General features: G+C 36.7%; 1 long non-coding RNA gene across 1 annotated transcript in view; it reads left to right on the forward strand.

Moving 5' to 3' along the window:
- Positions 1-14463, forward strand: part of LOC133757661 (uncharacterized) — a 289895-nt gene extending 275432 nt beyond the window's left edge. Inside the window, exon 4 of the long non-coding RNA XR_009865711.1 lies at positions 14297-14463. This is a non-coding gene — a long non-coding RNA (uncharacterized LOC133757661). The remainder of the gene's footprint in view (positions 1-14296) is intronic.
- The last annotated feature ends 4922 nt before the right edge of the window (positions 14464-19385 follow it).

Below are 19385 nucleotides of genomic sequence, written 5' to 3' on the forward strand. Positions count from 1 at the left end.
AACTGATCTTCTGTATATAAAGAGAATTGAAAATTAATCATGATGTGATTGGAAGGGGAGAGGGAGCGGGAAAGGGGAGGGTTGCGGGTGGGAGGGAAGTTTTGGGAGGGGGAAGCCATTGTAACCCATAAGCAGTACTTTGGAAATTTATATTCATTAAATAAAAGTTTAATTCAAAAATGAAAAAAAAAGAAAAGAAAGGAAGGAAGTGGAAGGGCAGGAACATGGGTGGGAGGGACAGGAAAGTGGGAAGTACCACCATGGTCCTAAATCTGTATATATGAAAGACATGAAATTTGCTTACCTTAAATAAAATAAAATAATTTTTAAAAAAGTTTACTTAACAGTGAAGCTAATTTCATAGAGATGCTCTTTTTTATTTTTTTGAGTTGATCAGAGACAGGTAAGGTTGAGAGAAATGAGGGGTTGTGAATGACACTATTCTTCCTAAACTTTGAAAATTAGTATGGCTCAAAGAGTAGTAATAATCTACCACAAACAGATGATTGAAATCCAGACTTTCTGCTGAAGGCTTCAGCCTCAACATAAGAATGAGCTATCTAGTAGACAGCGGGACATAGGACAGACTTATGGCATGATCATATTTAGAAGACATATATGGTACAAATTTTGAGTTCTAAAGTACTTGCAAATTATAAAATTGATAAAGAATTAATACCCAGAATCTATAAAGAGCTCAAGAAACTCAACAACAACAACAACAAAAACATTCCAGTTAAGAAATGGGCAGATATTTTTCAAAAGAGGAACTTCAGATAGCAAACAGACACATGAAAAAATGCTCAGGATCACTAGCCATCAAGGAATTGAGATTCAAAACCACAGTGAGGTTTCACCTCACCCCAGTTAGAATGGCTTTCATATAGAAATATGTAAATAATAAATGCTAAGGAGGTTTTGGAGAAAATGGTACCCTAATATACTGTTTGTGGGAATGTAAGCTAGCACAGCCATTGTATTCCTACCCTGGAACACTTGACACATGACGTCTTTGCACAAACATCAATTTACCAGAAAAAATCCCTGACCAGTCTACTTTTGGTTTTTATTGACCCAGCCAGTTTATTTTAAAACAGCATTAAAACATCGTCAATTCTTTTCTTCTCTGCTTTGTTTTCTCCCTTGTGTTTATTGCTGTTATCATCTGCAATAACATACATTTAGTTAACTGGTGTGTATTGTCCTCCAGAATGGGACAGACTTTTAAAGGGCAAGAATTCCTGTCCTTGTTATTTAATGTTGGATCCATATTGCCAGGAATACTGATTGCCAGAGTTGATATTCAACAAAGAACTGACTACTGAATCAATGCTTTTCTTCCTTTATCCATGAATTAACACTAACAATTGCCTACCCTACAGCTGTCCAGTATCCATTAGTAATAAAACAAATAATTAACACAGTGCCCAGAACATAATAGTTTCTCAACAAATTACAGATTTTGTGCTGTTTTTCATCATAAGGTAAAAGCCCAAAACAAAGCCTGCTTCATTTAATTCTCCAAACTTCTATGGTGAAATTACCATTCATATACAAATGTAGCAAATAAATATAGGAATTATGTTTCACATTTAGGTATCCCAAATTCTCTCATAAACAATATTGAAGGTCCTGGAGAGGTTATAACTATCTCAAGTGTTGGTTTCAAGAACCAACGTAAATTCACTTGCAGATTCCTCCTCTGTAGGAATGGTTTTGGATGTTATGATACTGCATCTTCTGTTTCTCAAGTTCATGTTCTTTTCTAGGTTCCTGAAATTCTCTAGAAAGGTAGATTACAAACCTAGACTGTTGATGAGACTGAAGATCTAAGCTTCCACCTTCATATTATTGTATTACCCCTTCTGTATATTGTTCATGTTTGTTTATATCTATCTGTGTATAATCATTGAAATACAAATCACATACTTTTATTACTGCAAAGTATTTTAAGCCTATGCAATCAACATAATGAAAATATGATGAACATCAGTGTAACCTATTGTTGAATTTATCAAATCAATATTTCCATATTTTATTTTCCTAATAAATTAAATATGAAAGATGTTGTGAATATCTTTATTTTCTTTCATATAGTTGATTCTCCCTTCTCTTTCTCACCAGAAATAATCTGACACTGTTGTTTCTGTTTTTGTGAGTTCATTTAAATTTGACAGCTATTAAATCTTAGATATAAATCACAGCTTTACCTTGATTTATTTATCTTAAAATTCATGTTAGAACAAAAGAAAGTATATATAATATCTCATTTAAGTCTCTGGATGTCCATTTCTTTTTGAAAAATAGATCTGTGCTTTTGGATTCAGTGTTGAGCTGTCCCTGAGAGGTGGCTGTCTCATCAGCTCAATTCCATTTCTTATTTATAAACTTACTTCAGGATGGATTCTTTAATTTATATTTTTAAGACAGCCTTTTATAGACATTTGCATTTATGACTCCTGTTCTCTGAATTTTAATTCATTAAAATTTGGTTTCTCTTTCTGTAGCTTCCTCTTCATTTCTTTCTTAGTTCCAGTGTACATGTCTGCCTTGACAACTCTTCTTTTGTGGAAGAAGTACATAAACATGGTACTTTACCCCTGCTCATGGCTACCAGTGACTAGTTTCACTAACTTCAAGCATTGGGCTTAGTTTTTCATGCTTTCTTCAACTGAACATGGAGAGGAATATATCTTTGTATTTCTTTTAACATTTTGAAAAGTGAGATTGACAGCACTTGAAATTGGAAGAAGTGTACACTCCCTTCTTTGGTCCTTAAAAACTTTCCTTTGATGTTAAAACTAAGCAACCAGGGATTACAATCCTAAGGCATCTACACTTTGTTGATTAGTATATATTTTATACCATATTTTTCACCAAAAATAATTTTTTTCTTATTTTTCCACTAGGAACAGGTAATAAACAAAGGGAAAGACCCATATTATCATATTACAACACCTATGTAAAGAAAAATAAGTCTAATTCAATTTCTTTTATATTTTGATTATTCATCTTATTTTGAGCATAATTAGTGATTATCATCTAAATTATGATACTTTAAATAATTTATGATAATGCTAGGTTATAGATGCTGCATATTTACTTCATACTATTAGGGCAGATGAATAGCAGATTGGGAAAAATGTTCATATATGTAATTTGTTAATCCACCATGCCTGTGACATCCTCTCTGGTGCATCAGATTATTCTCAGAAAATTTATCTATTAGGTAGAAAATGAAGTAATCACTCTGATGATTTTATCCCCTATAGATCCATATAGACCCATTTTTCCAGTTTTAGAACCCAATCATAGGCAGCCAAATATTCCTCATAACCCATTATGGCTATCAAAAATAGTTTCTTGTGCACCACATTGTGGGTTCTCATTCCCTTAAAAGGGAACTGAATCCCTGATGCAGAACCTAGATTCTTGGTTTTTAAAATTAATTAATTTATTTATTCTTATTTGAAAGTCAGAGTTTAGAGAAGGTGAGGCAGAGAGAGGGAGGGAGAGAGAGAAAGGGATCTTCTTTCCACTAGTTGACTCCCCAGATGGTCATAATGACCAGGGCTGGCCCAGGTCGGAGCCAGGAGCTTCCCCTGGGTCTCGCACATGGGTACAGGAACCCAAGGACTTGGACCATCTTCCACTGCTTTTCCAGGCACATTAGCAAGGAGCTGGATCAAAGAAGGAGCAGCTGGGACTCGAACCAGTGCCCAGATGGGATGCTAGCCCTGCAGACGGTGGCTTTACTGTTAGGCTATTTTAGTGCCGGCCCCCAGGTCTTAGGTTCTATTGTGCAACTTTCTAAAGACTTTACGTAATAAAATGTAGAATATTTAATTTTTAATAGCAGAGTTTTAATTCCTGTATTTTTCTCCCAGAATTTGATACACTTGTTGGATGAAATTGTATCATTTTAAATTTGCTTATATTCAAGTGATAGACCAAAGATAAATTACCCTAAAACTATAGAAAATTAAGGAAAAACACATCATGGTGATTTTGGATTCTCTTCAGTTTCTTTGAGAAAAGGCCTTCATTTCTGTAATTGTTTTGGTGATGTTTACATGTGGTCTTTCTCTTCTTTTGTGGGGACCTTGTAATCATTAAGCTATAGGCCTTTAGTCTGGCAGAGCTTAATACTTCTTGATGAGATAGTTTTGTCTGATCCTGAAATATTTTTTTAAATTCTGTATTTGGAGGAAAAATATAACTTCTTGAAATGTGAACCACAGTGTGGCTTTCTATCAAGGACTGAGAGTCATATGCTTTTCTTTTACATGGGAAATTAATATGTTCCAGAATGTAGGTCACTCAGTGAGGAAGGGGCACATAGAACATGCAATATATACTGTAGTAAAGTTATGTGATTTCCATTATTGTGCTGATTCTTTTTTGCATTACAGTGAATGAAAAAATTTACACTGTCTATTAAAACAAGGGTACTGAAAGAAAGAAAACACACACTAGTTTCATTTTTAAAAGAAACAGTATTTATTAAGAAATTATATGCTGAGTTCTCCTAGGATCTGTGAAGATGGTTTCTCCATTTCCACAGCACAAGACAATAGCTAACAGCATCAGAAAACACTTGCAATGCTTGGGAATGGAAAGTTTCTGGAATAGGAGATGACATGAAATGATGTATGCACTAGTTGAGACTTTTGGACCTAAAGACAAGACTATTTTTTTCCTTGCCAGTCTAGTTCTTTCCTGTATGAGCACTCAAACCTGTCCACAGAATCTTGTACGCAGACTGAAGTATTAGGTAATAACTGGGTCATTTCAGTTCATTAGACTGAGGCATGCTCAATTTAGTCACAGGTCAAACTAACAGTGCTTAACTATTGTATCACATCTGAATGTGCACATTCTTTGTTAATAAAAAGGGTGCTTATAGAAGGCAGAAATATAACTTTTCCAAGTACTTTATCCTTACGATCTGTATACTTTAAACTATAAGTTAAAAATAAATTATAAAAACTAGCATACAATGTATTTTTTCTTACATGACATCATTCGAAATAAGCTTTTAACATAGAATTGCAGTATCACCTGAATTTGTATATGATCAACAGTGAAACATGCTAATCATAAAAATAGCTTTTACAAATATACATTTGTATACAGTGTCTCCCTTACCACTCATAAATGTCCTTCACACTTTAAGACTAAAAAAAAAATAATTAGCAAGAGGGAAAAACACATTTACAATTGAAACCATATAAACCTGACAGTTATATAGTGTGGACATAGAATACATAGATTTTCTAAAATTGAACAATACTGTCCATTTTATTAATTTGGGTATTTATATAAATTGAACAAAGATGCTGTCATCCAATAAGAAACCTCCTTTCACATTTCTGGGGGTTGTCACAGTTTCTCTTTTCTGCTTTTGTGTCATCATCCATCACTTCAGATCACTTTATCTGTAGAAACTGAGAAAAGAAAAAAATAGCTTAAAATATAGAAATTAGTGTTTCATTATTTATAGTGTACAAACAAGAGACAAAGGCTAAATCAGAACATGAGTAAGGAAGAATTAGATTTTCAGGATTAATATTTGTGTTGATAGGTTAAATACTTTGTTCTGGATATACAATAACTTCCATTTGTGGCATGCTATTTTTTAAATTTTATTTTTAAATTATTTAAAATTTTTATTTAAGATAAATAAGTTTAATTTGTATTTATCTATAAATATTTAGTAACATAGTGATACAATCCCCCCTCTATGGACCCAGCCTTCCTCCTCCTTTCTCTCTTATTCCTTCTCTTGACTTTCACAATGATTAACTTTATACTGATAAGATTAACCTTACACTAACTAAGGACTTAAACAAATAGTAGGAGGAAAAAACACTGTTCCTCCACAATTGAAACAATGGCTGTAAACAATCATCAAATCTCAAAATGTCAATTTCACTCCTCTATATTACATTTTTGGTACTCATTGGTTACCACAGATCAGAGAAAACACATGACATTTGTCTTTTAGTGGCTGGCCTATTGCACTAAGTATAATGGTTTCCAGTTACATCAATTTTGTTTCAAAAGACAGGATTTCATTCTTTTTTATGGCTGAGTAGTATTCTAGGAAAAATGATGCTAAAATTTATATGGAAAACAAGAGACCTCAAAAAGCTAAAGCAGTCTTATAAAACAAAAACAAAGCTGAAAACATCACAATACCATATTTCAATACATGACACATGGTAGTTATAATAAAAACAGTCTGGTACTCACACAAAAATAGACATGTATACCAATGGAACAGAAGAGAAATGCCAGAAATCAATTTGTAATCCACAACCAACTAATCTTTGAGAAAGGAGCTAAAATCAATCCCTAGAGCAAGGACAGTCTCTTCAACAAATGGTGCTTTGTTAATCGGATCTCTGTGCAGAAGAGTGAAACAAGATCCCTATCTTCCATCTTACCCAAAAATCAACTCAAAATGGATCAAGGATCTAAATCTATGACCTGATACCATCAAATTAGTAGAGGAGACCATTGGGTAAACTCTGAAGGACTTTTTGAAAAAGAACCCAGAAGCATGATCAAAAGCAATCAAAGCAAAAATAGTCAAATGGGATTACATCAAGCTGTACAAGAAGCTTCTGAACTGTCAAGGAAACACTCAGTAAAGTGAAGAGACACCTGAAAGAATGGGGTAAAATATTTGAAATCTATAAAACTGATAATGAATTAATATCCAGACTCCATAAAGAGCTCAAGAAAGTCAACAACAACAAAACAAACAATCCAGTTAAGAAATGGAGAGGTACTTTTCAAAGGAGGAAATTCAAATAGCAAAAAGACACATGAAAAAATGCTCAGGATCAAAAGCCATTGGGAAAATGAGAATCAAAACCACAATGAGGTTTCACCTCACCCCAGTTAGAATGGCTTTCATACAGAAATCAACAAACAGTAAATGCTGATGAGGATATGGGGAAAAAGGTACCCTAATCCACTGTTGGTGGGACTGTAAACTAGTACAGCCATTATGGAAGATAGTATGGAGACACCTCAGAAAACTGAAAGTAGATATATGATATGACCCATCCATTCCACTCCTTGGAATTCACTCAAGGGAAATGAATTCAGCATATGAAAGAATTATTTGTATCCACATGTTTATTGCAGCTCAATTCATAATAGCTAAGATATAGACTCAAACCAAATGTCCTTCAACTGATGATTGGATAAAGAAATTATGGTATAGACATAGTATGAAATACTACTCAAGTTTTTTTTTTTATCTAGATAATTTATTGCCTGAGATCCTCAATTTTTTTAAGATTTACTCATTTATTTGAAAGGCAGAGTTACAGAGAGACAGGCAAGGAGAGAGAGAGAGGTCTTCCATCCATTGGTTCATTCCTCAAATGGCAGCAATGGCCAGAGTTGGTATGATCCAAAGGCAGGAGCCAGGAGCTTCTTACAGGTCTCCCACGTGTGTTCAGGAGCCCAAGCATTTTTCTATTGCTTTTCCAGGCCATATCAGAGGGCTAGATTGGAAGTGCAGCAGCCAGGACTTGAACTGGTACCCATATGGGATGCTGGCATTGCAGGTGGTACCTGTAGCCACTATGTCACAGCGCTGGCTCCTAATTGTTTTTCAACATAAGCTCATACCCAGTTTACAAGGGAACTGCATGATGTCACAGGCCAATGAAAGACATTTGAGTAGCCCAAAAGCTCTGTCATTTTCTTTTTGTTTCTTTTTATTTATTTAAGGGGAAAATTTCATGTATTTTATATATAGTTTTAATAGCATAATTATACTTCCCACTCTACCCTTTCACTTGCTCATTCACACCCTTCCTTTTCCTTCATTAGTCTTCTTTTAATTTTTATAATAATATACTTTCATTTTACTTTATAATCACAAGCTTAACCCCCACTAAAGAATTCAGCAAGTACTGAGTAGAAAAAACACTATTCCTTAAGAGAATAGACAAGGGGTATAAACGATAATCAAATCTCAAAATGTCAATTTCATTCATTACACATTATACTTTTTTGTACTCTCTATATTGATTACCACAAATCAGGAAAACATATCATTCACAAACACAATGGGTTCAACTGGAGACCACCATGCTTAGTGAAATAAGCCAATTACTAAAAAGATAAATATCAAATGATTTTTTCTGTCTGTTTAAAGAATGACTGTAAGATAATTTCACTTCAATGAAACTGAATAGTGCACTTCTAAGACTTATGCACCTGGTATGGGAGAGAAAGCACGTACCGTTCTCTCATTTGAGTAAGCCAGTCTTGGTTGCAAAAGAAAACAAGAACTAAGAAAGGCAATGAAAGTATTCATGGTGCATTCATGAGTCAGAAATACATTATAAGAGAAAAATTTTATTGAGTAAACGCTGAATTAAGAAATGTATATGAATATGAAGATAAAATAATGCCAAGATTCCATCACAGGGCAAGATATTTGCTTATTTTAGAATCTTAACAACTTCAACATAAATATTGGAAATAAAATATAATTACATCTCTTGTTGTCCCACCAATGTCAAAAGTCTTGGAATTAGATGGAAAATCTATGGGTGGGGCTGGCGCTGAGCCGTAGTGGGTAAAGCCATCGCCTGCAGTGCCAGCATACCATATGGGCACCAATTTGAGTTCTGGCTGCTCCGCTTCTTTTTATTATTATTATTATTATTATTATTATTATTATTATTATTTTGACAGGCAGAGTTAGTGAGAGAGAGAGAGATAGAGAGAAAGGTCTTCCATTTTCCTTTGGTTCACCCCCAAATGGCTGCTACGGCTAGTGCACTGTGGCCTGTGTGCTGTGCCGATCCGAAGCCAGGAGCCAAGTGCATCCTCCTGGTCTCCCATATGGGTGCAGGGCCCAAGGACCTGGGCCATCCTCCACTGCCCTCCCAGGCCACAGCAGAGAGCTGGACTGGAAGAGGAGCAACCGGGACAGAACTGGCATCCCAACCGGGATTAGAACCTGGGGTGCCAGCAAAGCAGGTGGAGGATTAGCTAAGTGAGCCGTGGTGCCGGTTAGGCTGCTCCACTTCTGATCCAGCTCTCTGCTATGGCCTGGGACAGTAGTAAAAGATGGCCCAAGTCCTTGGGCTCCTGCACCCATGTGGGTGGCCAGAAGCTCCTGGCTCCTGGCTTCAGACTGGCACAGCTCCAGCCGTTGCGGCCAATTGGGGAGTGAACCAGAGAATGGAAGACCTCTCTCTCTCTCTGCCTCTCCTTCTCTCTGCCAATTGGGGAGTGAACCAGTGGTTGGAAGACTCTCTCTCTCTCTCTGCCTCTCCTTCTCTCTCTGTGTAACTCTGCTTTTAAAATAAATAAATATTTTTTCAAAATAAAATCTATGGGTATATCTTAAGAATCAGACATAATATCAAAGTACTTATTTAGATGAGTGCTTCTGATACCTTATTAGCAACCTGGAAATTAGGTAACTATCTTTGTATTAAAGTTTTCTCCTCAAGTTTCCCTTTAATTTGGCTTAGTTTTTTGAAGCCCATGACATAGAGATTATGAAAACAATAAGTATGACAGTTGGATGCTGATAATTGCTCTGATGTCTGCAGCCCCAGACCTCATATCTGGCTTGGATCACTACTGAAAACAAACAAATTCAGTGAACCTGGGTGGTAATTTCTATTTCTCAGTCTGTGGGTCTTTCATCCTTATTAAGTACATATATCTAAATAATTTCTGTATGTTAGTTTCCTGTCCTCAGTTGGTACATACCTTTTCATTATAGGAATATTTAAAATTAAATGCAATATATATACAAGAATATTGATAATAGAAATAGTAGTTTAATAGTAAGAAGAAAAATTTGTGAACATTTGATGCCTTAAGTGTTTGTGTTAAGAGAATTTAGCTTACTAGAGAGCCAGTCTTGTGATTTCTCTTTAGCATATACAATTTAAAAACTGATTGACACATAGTATTTCAAATTTGTAGGTTGAAATCTTATTATGTTTGTCATGATATTGGGAAGTCTTAAGAATGCTTTGCTAAAGCAGACTACTTTGTAAAACAGACAAATGAAACACTTAAAAACATGATATCAAATGTCTTAGTAAATTTGAAAATGCCATTTACAACACTTGAATGCATTTGATTATCTGATCTGAGATAATCATTATTCAAAGGACTGATAGAAGTATTTTGTAAAACTTGCATATTTATAATCTTTAAAGTCCTAACAATTATGATTTTAAAACTTTAGTAAGCCACATTTAAATAAAAGTAAGCAAAATATATCCTGTTAATAATCCTTTTTACTGGGGCTTGCGTCGGCATCCCATATGCATGGCACTTCTGGTCCCGGCTACTCCTCTTCCAACACAGCTCTCAGCTGTGGCCTGGGAAAGCAGTAGAAGATGGCCCAAGTCCTTGGGCCCCTGCACCCACGTGGGAGACCATGAAGAAGCATCTGGCTCCTGGCTTCGGATCTGCACAGCTCCAGCTGTTGCGAACATTTGGGGAGTGAACCAATAGAAGGAAGACCTTTCTCTCTGTCTCTCCATCTCACTGTCTGTAACTCTACCTCTCAAATAAACAAATAAAGTCTTTTAAAAAGATAGTCTTTTTTACTGTTAAGAACATCAAAAACATACATCCGTAGGAAAGAAACTTCCAGAAGTAAGGCAAAGGTACCTTTCAATATTTTGAGACTCTGTTTCTCTCCCTCAGTTCTTCTTTCCTTTTCTCCTTCCTCTAAATCTATAAATCTATACTATAAATATAAATATATAAATATAAATAAAATACTATAAATCTATAGTATATATTGATTACTCATACATGCATTTTGAAAATTTATGTATTTATGTGTGTTTATTTATTTATCTATTTGAGAGGCAGAGAGACAGACAGACAGTGAACTCCCATGTACTGGGTCACTCCCTAAATGCCTGCAACAACTGGGTTTAGGCCACGATAAAGCCAGGAATCTGAAACTTGATTAAGGTCTCCCACATGGATGGCAGGAACTCAATTATTTGAGCCATCACTGCTGCCTTCCAATGTCCACGTCATCAAACAGTTGGATTCAGGAGCTGTAGCAAGGGCTCAAACCTAGACACTCCAATATAGAATGTGGGTGTGTCAACAGATGTTTTAACTGCAAGTTGAAATTCCTACCCCATATGCATTTTTAAGAATGAAAACATTATTTAAACAGGTTCCTTATGCAGTTCTGGCTGCACTTATGTGCACAAGAAGTGTCAATCAGCCTTTATACTTCTGGAGCAAAACTTTTTGTGTGTTGTAAAAAATATTTTGTACATAACCTTTATGAACATGCAAAAATTATCAATGAGAAACTCAATAAGTAAATTAACCTACAGATTAACAGTGGTATGAGAAAATATGACACTGTAATTTTTGGGACTTGACTGATTGTACAAAGAAGGAAATAAAGTTATTTATGTGATTGTGATTGCATTGTTTCTGCAAGGCCTTCATTGATTGCCTTCTTTTTGCAAATGGAAAGTGCTAAAGAAGCTTGTGTGCAGTTTACTAATCACTGCATTTCTCCAGGTTAAATCATGACAGATGACATTAATTTACTATATTCTAACCCCATTCTGCATATCTGAAAAGATTGAGTGGCTGTTTAGCAATTATGCATTTTATTATAAAGAAAAATACCAAATTTTTGGTTCCTACTCCATCACCCCTGGTATGATTTATTCTTACTCTTTCTTTTGCTCCTCAATTGTAAATGATTACATTAAAATAATTATCTTGGGAAGAGGAAAAGTAGGCTTGGAAATAATTTATTGAAGTCTTACTTTTTGCTATAAAGCTTCAAAGCATTTGCCCATCACTGGTATAAAACAAAAGAAGCTTCATTAACTCATTACTGTGAAGTAAGATTTTTAAACTATATTAATACAACAAGTCATGAATATAATTCTTTTTATCTGCAAACACTGTCAGAATATATTCAGAAAGCTTTCATGGAACTTCTAGTCTGAAAAGGGCTTGCTGCTGACTTATAAAGCCCCGAGAGGGAGGGGACAGCTATGACATTCTCACTGCCTTTTTTCTCAAGAAAGACAGTCACTTAAGGAGCTGATTGGTTTAGTATAATGTGAAACTAATTGTGCTCTCCTCATGAATAGTGGGTAATTTATCTACTGGCTGTACAGCAGCTTGGATGCTTTTAAAACAAATTCTCCTAATGATGAATGCTTTCTCAATTCTCAATCTCTCTCATTTCCAAAATACAACAAAGAGAGCCACTCAGGTGGGACTGGATTGTATTGAACCAAGCAATTTACTTTTATTTGACATGGATGAAAGGATACTATTAATCTACAGAGCAAGCATATTTAATTTTAAACTTTTTGCATGATTATGTTTGAAATAGGTATAGCAATATGTGGGATAAATATGCCTTATTTAAAGCTCTATCAAAAATATTTTAAAGAAGTCTTAAGACTTCATCAGTATCAGAAATGCTTGTTATATATTTTTCTGCCTGTAAAAACTAGAATTGGGTCAGGTTGGGGACAGAAACCAAAAACTCCATCCAGGTCTCCCATATGAGTGACAGGGGTCCAAGTACTTGAGCCATCCTCTGCAGTCTTCCAGGGTATGCATCATCAAGAAGCTGGATTGCAAGCAGAGGTGAACTCCATCCTAGGTACTCTGGTATGGGATGTGAGTATCCCATGTGGCAGCCTAAGCAACTGTGCTATGATACCTGCTCCAGCCATTCACTTTTTACAGAAAATGTGAAAATATTTGACGCTCACAAATTTCTCATTCCAAATGGGATACAACTTTCTAAGTAGCAGAAGGTATTTTTAGCACCTCCTGTTTATGAGAAATTAAAGTTTGCCTTACAGTAACATGCTCTTGGGGGACAAAACCACACCCTAAAATACATTTTGATTAAAAGGATCATACTACAGAAACTAATGGAATAAAAATCAATATTAGCTCATTATATTAGCTGAAAATCAAGGCAGTTTTTCCATAACGGGGCTCTTAGAGGTAGAACAGTCTCCAGGACTGTTAGTTGATGGCCACTGAGGCTGTAGGACTGTGGACAAGGAACTTGAGCAAGAACAGAAGTAAAATAACCTAGGAGCCTGCACTGTGGCACAGTGGGTTAACGCCCTGGCCTGAAGTGCCGGCATCCCAGATGGGCGCCAGTTCAAGACCCGGCTGCTCCACTTCCGATTCTGCTCTCTGCTATGGCCTGGGAAAGCAGTAGAAGATGGTACTGCACCCACGTTGGAGACCCAGAAGAAGCTCCTAGCTCCTGGCTTCAGATCGGCGCAGCTCTGGCCATTGTGGCCAGTTGGGGAGTGAACCATTTAATGGAAGACCTCTCTCTCTCTCTTTCTCTCTCTCTCTCTGTGTGTGTAACTCTGACTTGCAAATAAATAAATCTTAAAAAAAAATAATCCACGAGAAACTTGGAAATTACACTCTAAGGTGGTCTTATGAGATTTTAACTTTAAAATCAAGCTTAAATGGTGAGGGTAGAGATCATAAAATGTCACTTAAGAGGCAGAACATTTATGGGCCTTTGAGACTTGGCCAGAATATAACAGAAGCTTGCTACATCAGCCAAAGTAAGAATATTCTGAAAGCAACCTGTTTGGCATGAAAGTACAGAAAAAGAGGAGTATCTTGGAGGGCAACTTGATTGTGTTCACCCAAGAATTGTATGCAGAAGAAAGTGTCTAAACTCTCAAAGTGAGCCTGGCTTGTGATGGTAAGAATATTCCCAGGCAGTCATAAATGCATCAGCAGCTTCAGAACATTCCGTCATACAACCAACTTTATGTCCTAAATCCACACTCCCCTTAAACTTCTGATTATAATTCCCAGCAGTTTGTTCATAGGAAGAAGATGATAAGGGCGGAAGTCACAAGACTAGCCCTTTTTTGTGATAGGATTCACTGTAAGTTGACAAAACAGATCTGTACATTTGGAGTATGTGACTGGTCACTTTGTATTTGTCTGAGGACACTTCTACTCTGAGCAGGCTGATAAGTAGCTTCTATGGACCTATAAGGTTAGCCTCATAAAAATTCTGGGCTTTGAGAATCACAGTGAACCTTTGTAAGCCTGCCCATTTGCTTACTGATTTCTTCTTGTTTTAGCAATATACAAATCTCAAAATCATATATATATATATATATATATATATATATATATGAAACACTTGAAAAGCTATCTGACAACGCATATAGGATTTCATTGACTCTAAGCAATAAGGAACCAGAAGTCATGTAACTCTGTCCTGCTATAGGTGAAGATCCTGAGACCCATACAAGTGGAGAGACAGGCCCCCGAAACTGCCAAAGCCCCAATTGGACCCAGAATCCTGACTGCTATCAAGAATCCTTACCATTTCACTTTTGGTTATCAAGCTTCTGCAGGCCTCAAAATCACCAAGTGGGCTTCTTAAACTCAGACTGCAGGATTTCTGATTCACAAGATTGCATTTATGGTAAGTTCCCTAGGGATGCTGGGCACCCCACTCTCTCAGAACGTCTTCATTGTACTATTGGGAGGCAGGCCTGTGTTGGGCTGCTTGTACTCTTCTATGTCTTGCTGAAGCTGCTAATGTCATAATACACTGACCTTTTCCTGATTCACTTCTCAGGATTATTTATTTGGCTTGCAATCCTGAGAAATGAGGTTACTCATTTTAGGAATGTGCCACACATGTGGGACTTATGAAGGTCACGGAAATGGAATTACAACATATGTGTATTGTGGTTGAAGAAAAAATTAAATCCATGCCTAATTTTTTCACAATTTGCTTTTCTATGAACATACTGAAGACCTCTGTTATTGTAAAATACATTTTGTCTTCCTGTTGACAAAAACAGACTTGGAATTTATAGAAGGCATTGGACCTTCTGGTAAATGTTTTCTTAAGTTGTTATCTAATGGTTGAAACTGTTTGCTAAGTATTCATGTGATATTGCTATTGTCAGCAAGCGAGCTAGGACTTGCTCCCTCATTTCTCTATTCTAAGCCCAACTTGTTCTTTCATTTCTCTATTCTCTTCAAGGTAGGAAACTAATTCTATTATGAAGGAATCTGTAGGACGCACAATTTAATCTTTAGACCTTATAAAAGAGATGGCTAACATTTTTCTGTAATAGCATAGCCAAAATAAGAACTTAAATAATAATCTCATAGCTAGATTCACTTCGCCATCAGCGAAGTATACAGTAAGTAGAAAAAACCTCCCTTTCAGACCAAAGGGAAAGAAAGTTTTAAAGTGAGAATATAATTTTCCTCATGGGCATTGTCTACCTTATAAAAACTACTACAGAACATGCCTGTGACTATAGACTTGTAGTTCAGGCCACCGAAGATTAGAGATGGGACATGGGCACTCCCTTGACTTGCATCCTCTGGTCTGCTTGAACACAAACCAGGAGGAAAAGAAAGCTAGGCATCAGAAGCAATGGGTGGCAGGCCTATTAATGGCTGATCTGTACAGTGATCTGCCCTCAAGGAGACCCAACAGGCCAGTCCACTGCAGTGGCTTTCAATGTGGTAAGCCTGGGCTTCAGCAGAAGTCAGCTCGTGAAGAGCCCTGGCAGCTCTGCCAAGAGTTGGATCACTGGAAATGGACCTGCCCTGGAGTCGAAGGATGCCCAGGTCAGAGCCACAGAACTTATTGGCTCTAAGCTGAAAAGCCCTTCACTCAGCCCAGCTTCCAAAGTGACCACTGCAGCTGAGGGGACAGCCAAGTAGGGTCAGCAACATTGCAGGCAGAACTGTAAATTTCTTGTTAGAGATGCCACCTGCCTTTACCTGGCCAGCTCTCCTCCCAGGCCAGCCAAGTAATGAAAGTCAACAGAGTGCCTTCCTCTAGGAGGTTCACACCTCCCTTAGGATATACCCCATGTGAAGAGATAGATAGGTCTGGGCCTCTTAACTTACAAGGCCTAAAGCCCACCAGATTATTATCAAGCCCCTTCTATCAGGTTCTATTTGCCTCTCAATCAGAAAACTTAATTGTAGCTTAGACAGCACCTTTCTTAGCTCCTCTAATAATGACTCTGTCCTTTGTTCTAGACCCTGTCTAGCGTACTTGGGCCTCATTCCTTTGTAATCATAACCTCTACTCTACCACCAACGGCTCTATTCCCAACCTGTGTGTACTGATGGTCCTCTTCCCCACATAATGCTGTATAATTGTTCAAACCTGGTTAATGCCACTCTTAGGATCATTGGTTACTATCCTCACCCTGTCTTTTATGACCTTGTCTAAATATGATCAGAGTCGGCAAACTTCAAAGGCTTCCATAACCTTGGCAACTCATGACGACAGCCTAGGGTGGTTACTAGCGCCATAAACTAGAGTGTCAATTTGTTGGGTCAACAACAGGAGCCACTGTTCACTTGCTCCTCATGTGGGATCTCTGTCCTTAATGTGCTGTACATTTTGATTTAATGCTATAACTAGTACTCAAACAGTATGTTTCACTTTGTGTTTCTATGTGAGTGCAAACTGTTGAAACCTTTATACTAAATTGATCTTCTGTATATAAAGAAAATTGAAAATGAATCTTGATGCAAATGGAAGGGGAGAGGGAGCGGGAGAGGGGAGGGTTGCGGGTGGGAGGGAAGTTATGGGAGGGGGAAGCCACTGTAATCCATAAGCTGTACACTGGAAATTTATATTCATTAAATAAAAGTTAAAAAAAAAACAGACTTGGGACTGGTGTTGGGTACAGCATGTTACACTTCCACATACAACACAGTAATACATACTGTGATAAGGAGAGGGAGAAAGACAGAAGGTTAGTGAGAGGAAAAAGAGCTCATCTACCCACTTGTTCCCTCCCAAAATGCCCACAACAGCCGTGTATGGGTCAGGCTGAATCCAGGAGCCAAGAACTCATTTCAAGTCTCTCATGTGGGTGGAGGGAACTCAAGTACTTGAGCTATCACCTGCTGCCTCCCAGAGTGTGCATTAGGAGAAATCTGGATGGGAGGTGGAACAGCAAGGACATTAGCCAGGCAGAAACTGTGATATGGGGAAGACCTAACTGCTGTGCCACACACCCACCCCAAATCATCTGCTTTAGTTCTCCTAAATACTGCCAAGCTTATTTAAGTGAGTTAACTCTTGACATTAATTATAGTGATTCTTGGCAAGACATGAATCCACAGGGTAAACTGGTAGGACTGTAAACTGGTATAGTCACTGTGGAAGACAGTATGGAGATACCTCAGAAATCCAAATACAGACCTATCATATGATCCAGCCATCCCACTCCTGGGAAGTTACCCAAATGAACAGAAATCAGTATAAGAAAGAATTATCTGTACCCCCATGTTTACTGCAGCTCAATTCACAATAGCTAAGGTATAGAATCAATCCAGATCAATGAAAGACTGGATAAAGAAATTATGGTATGTATACACCATGGGATACTAAAAAAAGATGAAATCTTATATTTTGCAACAAAATGGATGCAACTGGAAGCCATTACACTTGGTGAATTAAGCCTGTCCCCAAAAGACAATTACTATATGTTCTCCCTGATCTGTGCTAACTAACAGAGTACCATAAAGGGAATATATAGGAATAAAATTGACACTTTGCAATTTGATGATTCTTAACAGCCTTTGTCTTGATGGTTAAGGAATAGTGTTTTTTTTCCCTTTATACTATGTGTTGAACTCTTTACTTATTGTAGGGTTAATCTTATGAGTATAAAGTAAACTGAAAATAGATCTTTATAAAAAGTAAGGATAGGAATAGGAGAGGGAGGAGGCAGAAGGGTTGGGAGCATGAAGAGGATGGAGGTTAGGGTGGGAAGTCTCACTGTGTTCCTGAATCTATACATATGAAATATAAGAAATTTGTGCATACCTTAAATAAGAGTGATTGATATCATTTCCTTTAATTACTGATATTCCTAACAAAGACATTAGTGCAGTGATAGCTTTTACATTTAGACACATATCATTTGTGTTTATGGAGTGTATTTCATTTGATTGAAATCACAAGAAACTTTCAAATGAGAATCAAATATGTCTTTTCTGTTGGATTTGTTAACAAGAATAACTTCTGTAGTGTGGTCAGATGTAATGATGTCAGGAATTATATATCTGTCATCATAACTTGAGAAGCATTAAAGAAACTGAGTAGCAGCTTGGTTAGCATGTGACATAGATTGGAAAGGGATCTTTTATCGTCTCCTAGCCAGAGCAGCAATGCTATGCACAGTATTCATGGCTGACTGGTATCAGCTTTGTCTCTTGTCTCAAGGGATACAGGCATCTTGCTCCACTTACAGTCAGTCAGGAAATAATTTATTAGGTTTAGCCTAAATCTGCTAAATGACTGAACTACATGTTAATTAAAAACATACAGAATGTGATGATATACCATAGTGCTAGGGGGAATTTCAGAGGTGTGGAAGTATCAGGAGGCTCCCAGCTATGGGATTCAGATCAGATATCCTAAGATGGCAAGAAAAAACAGGAAAGAGACCATCTTCTGGGGAGCTGGATTGATATTAGAACATTAAAGCAAGAATCTGATGAATAAGTATTTGATTCATTTACTTTTGGGATTCTGTTCTCAGGAATAAAACAGTATCTAGTTATTAGAATAAGCCTAGGATAATGATAATAAGTCTACAGCAAGAGAAACAGCAAGATATCTTAAAATCTGAGGCATCTGATTTACTTAATTCACTACTTAATTTACTCCAACTCGAGATGGGTTTGGATTCATAGAATTTGGAACTGGGCTAAGTCTGTTGGCATGGGTCATAAACATTTTAGCAGCTGTAATTTAAATAATGTATGGAAATTTATAAAGTGTGTGAACATTCTTTTATTCTTATTTGAATTTCATTATAAACCACTGAGGTAAACTGTAGGGCAAGAATCATCCTAACATTAGTCATTAATCCTTCCATTGAGGAATAAGTGCCTTGTTAAATCAATTCCCTAATATCCTATTCTGTCCAATTGTGGGAATAAATACAATGGAAAGACAGATTGGGCACATCAATAATTTTAGGACAGGTATTCTCACTTGGGATGTGAAAATACATGGGTGTCCTGATGACAAGTAGGAAAATGAACAGAATTACTGGGGACATATGATTTGTACTTAAGCTGTCACCTGACTTTCCATTTCCTTTGAGCTCTGTCTTGAGGAAATTAAAAATCATTTTAATTAAAAACTTGCTTTTGTCTGAAGGAGACCTTTTATGTTGTAAAATACATTAATAAAAATACAATTAACTTCACAAAAAATTATCATATGTGGGCTATGTAATTTTATTTTAAATTTGTGTGTAAAAATTTAATTAATTTAACACTGAGAAAAAGGCAACCACATGGCTACA

The sequence above is a fragment of the Lepus europaeus genome, chromosome 4 (assembly GCF_033115175.1).
Source record: "Lepus europaeus isolate LE1 chromosome 4, mLepTim1.pri, whole genome shotgun sequence".
Taxonomy (NCBI): Eukaryota; Metazoa; Chordata; class Mammalia; order Lagomorpha; family Leporidae; genus Lepus; species Lepus europaeus.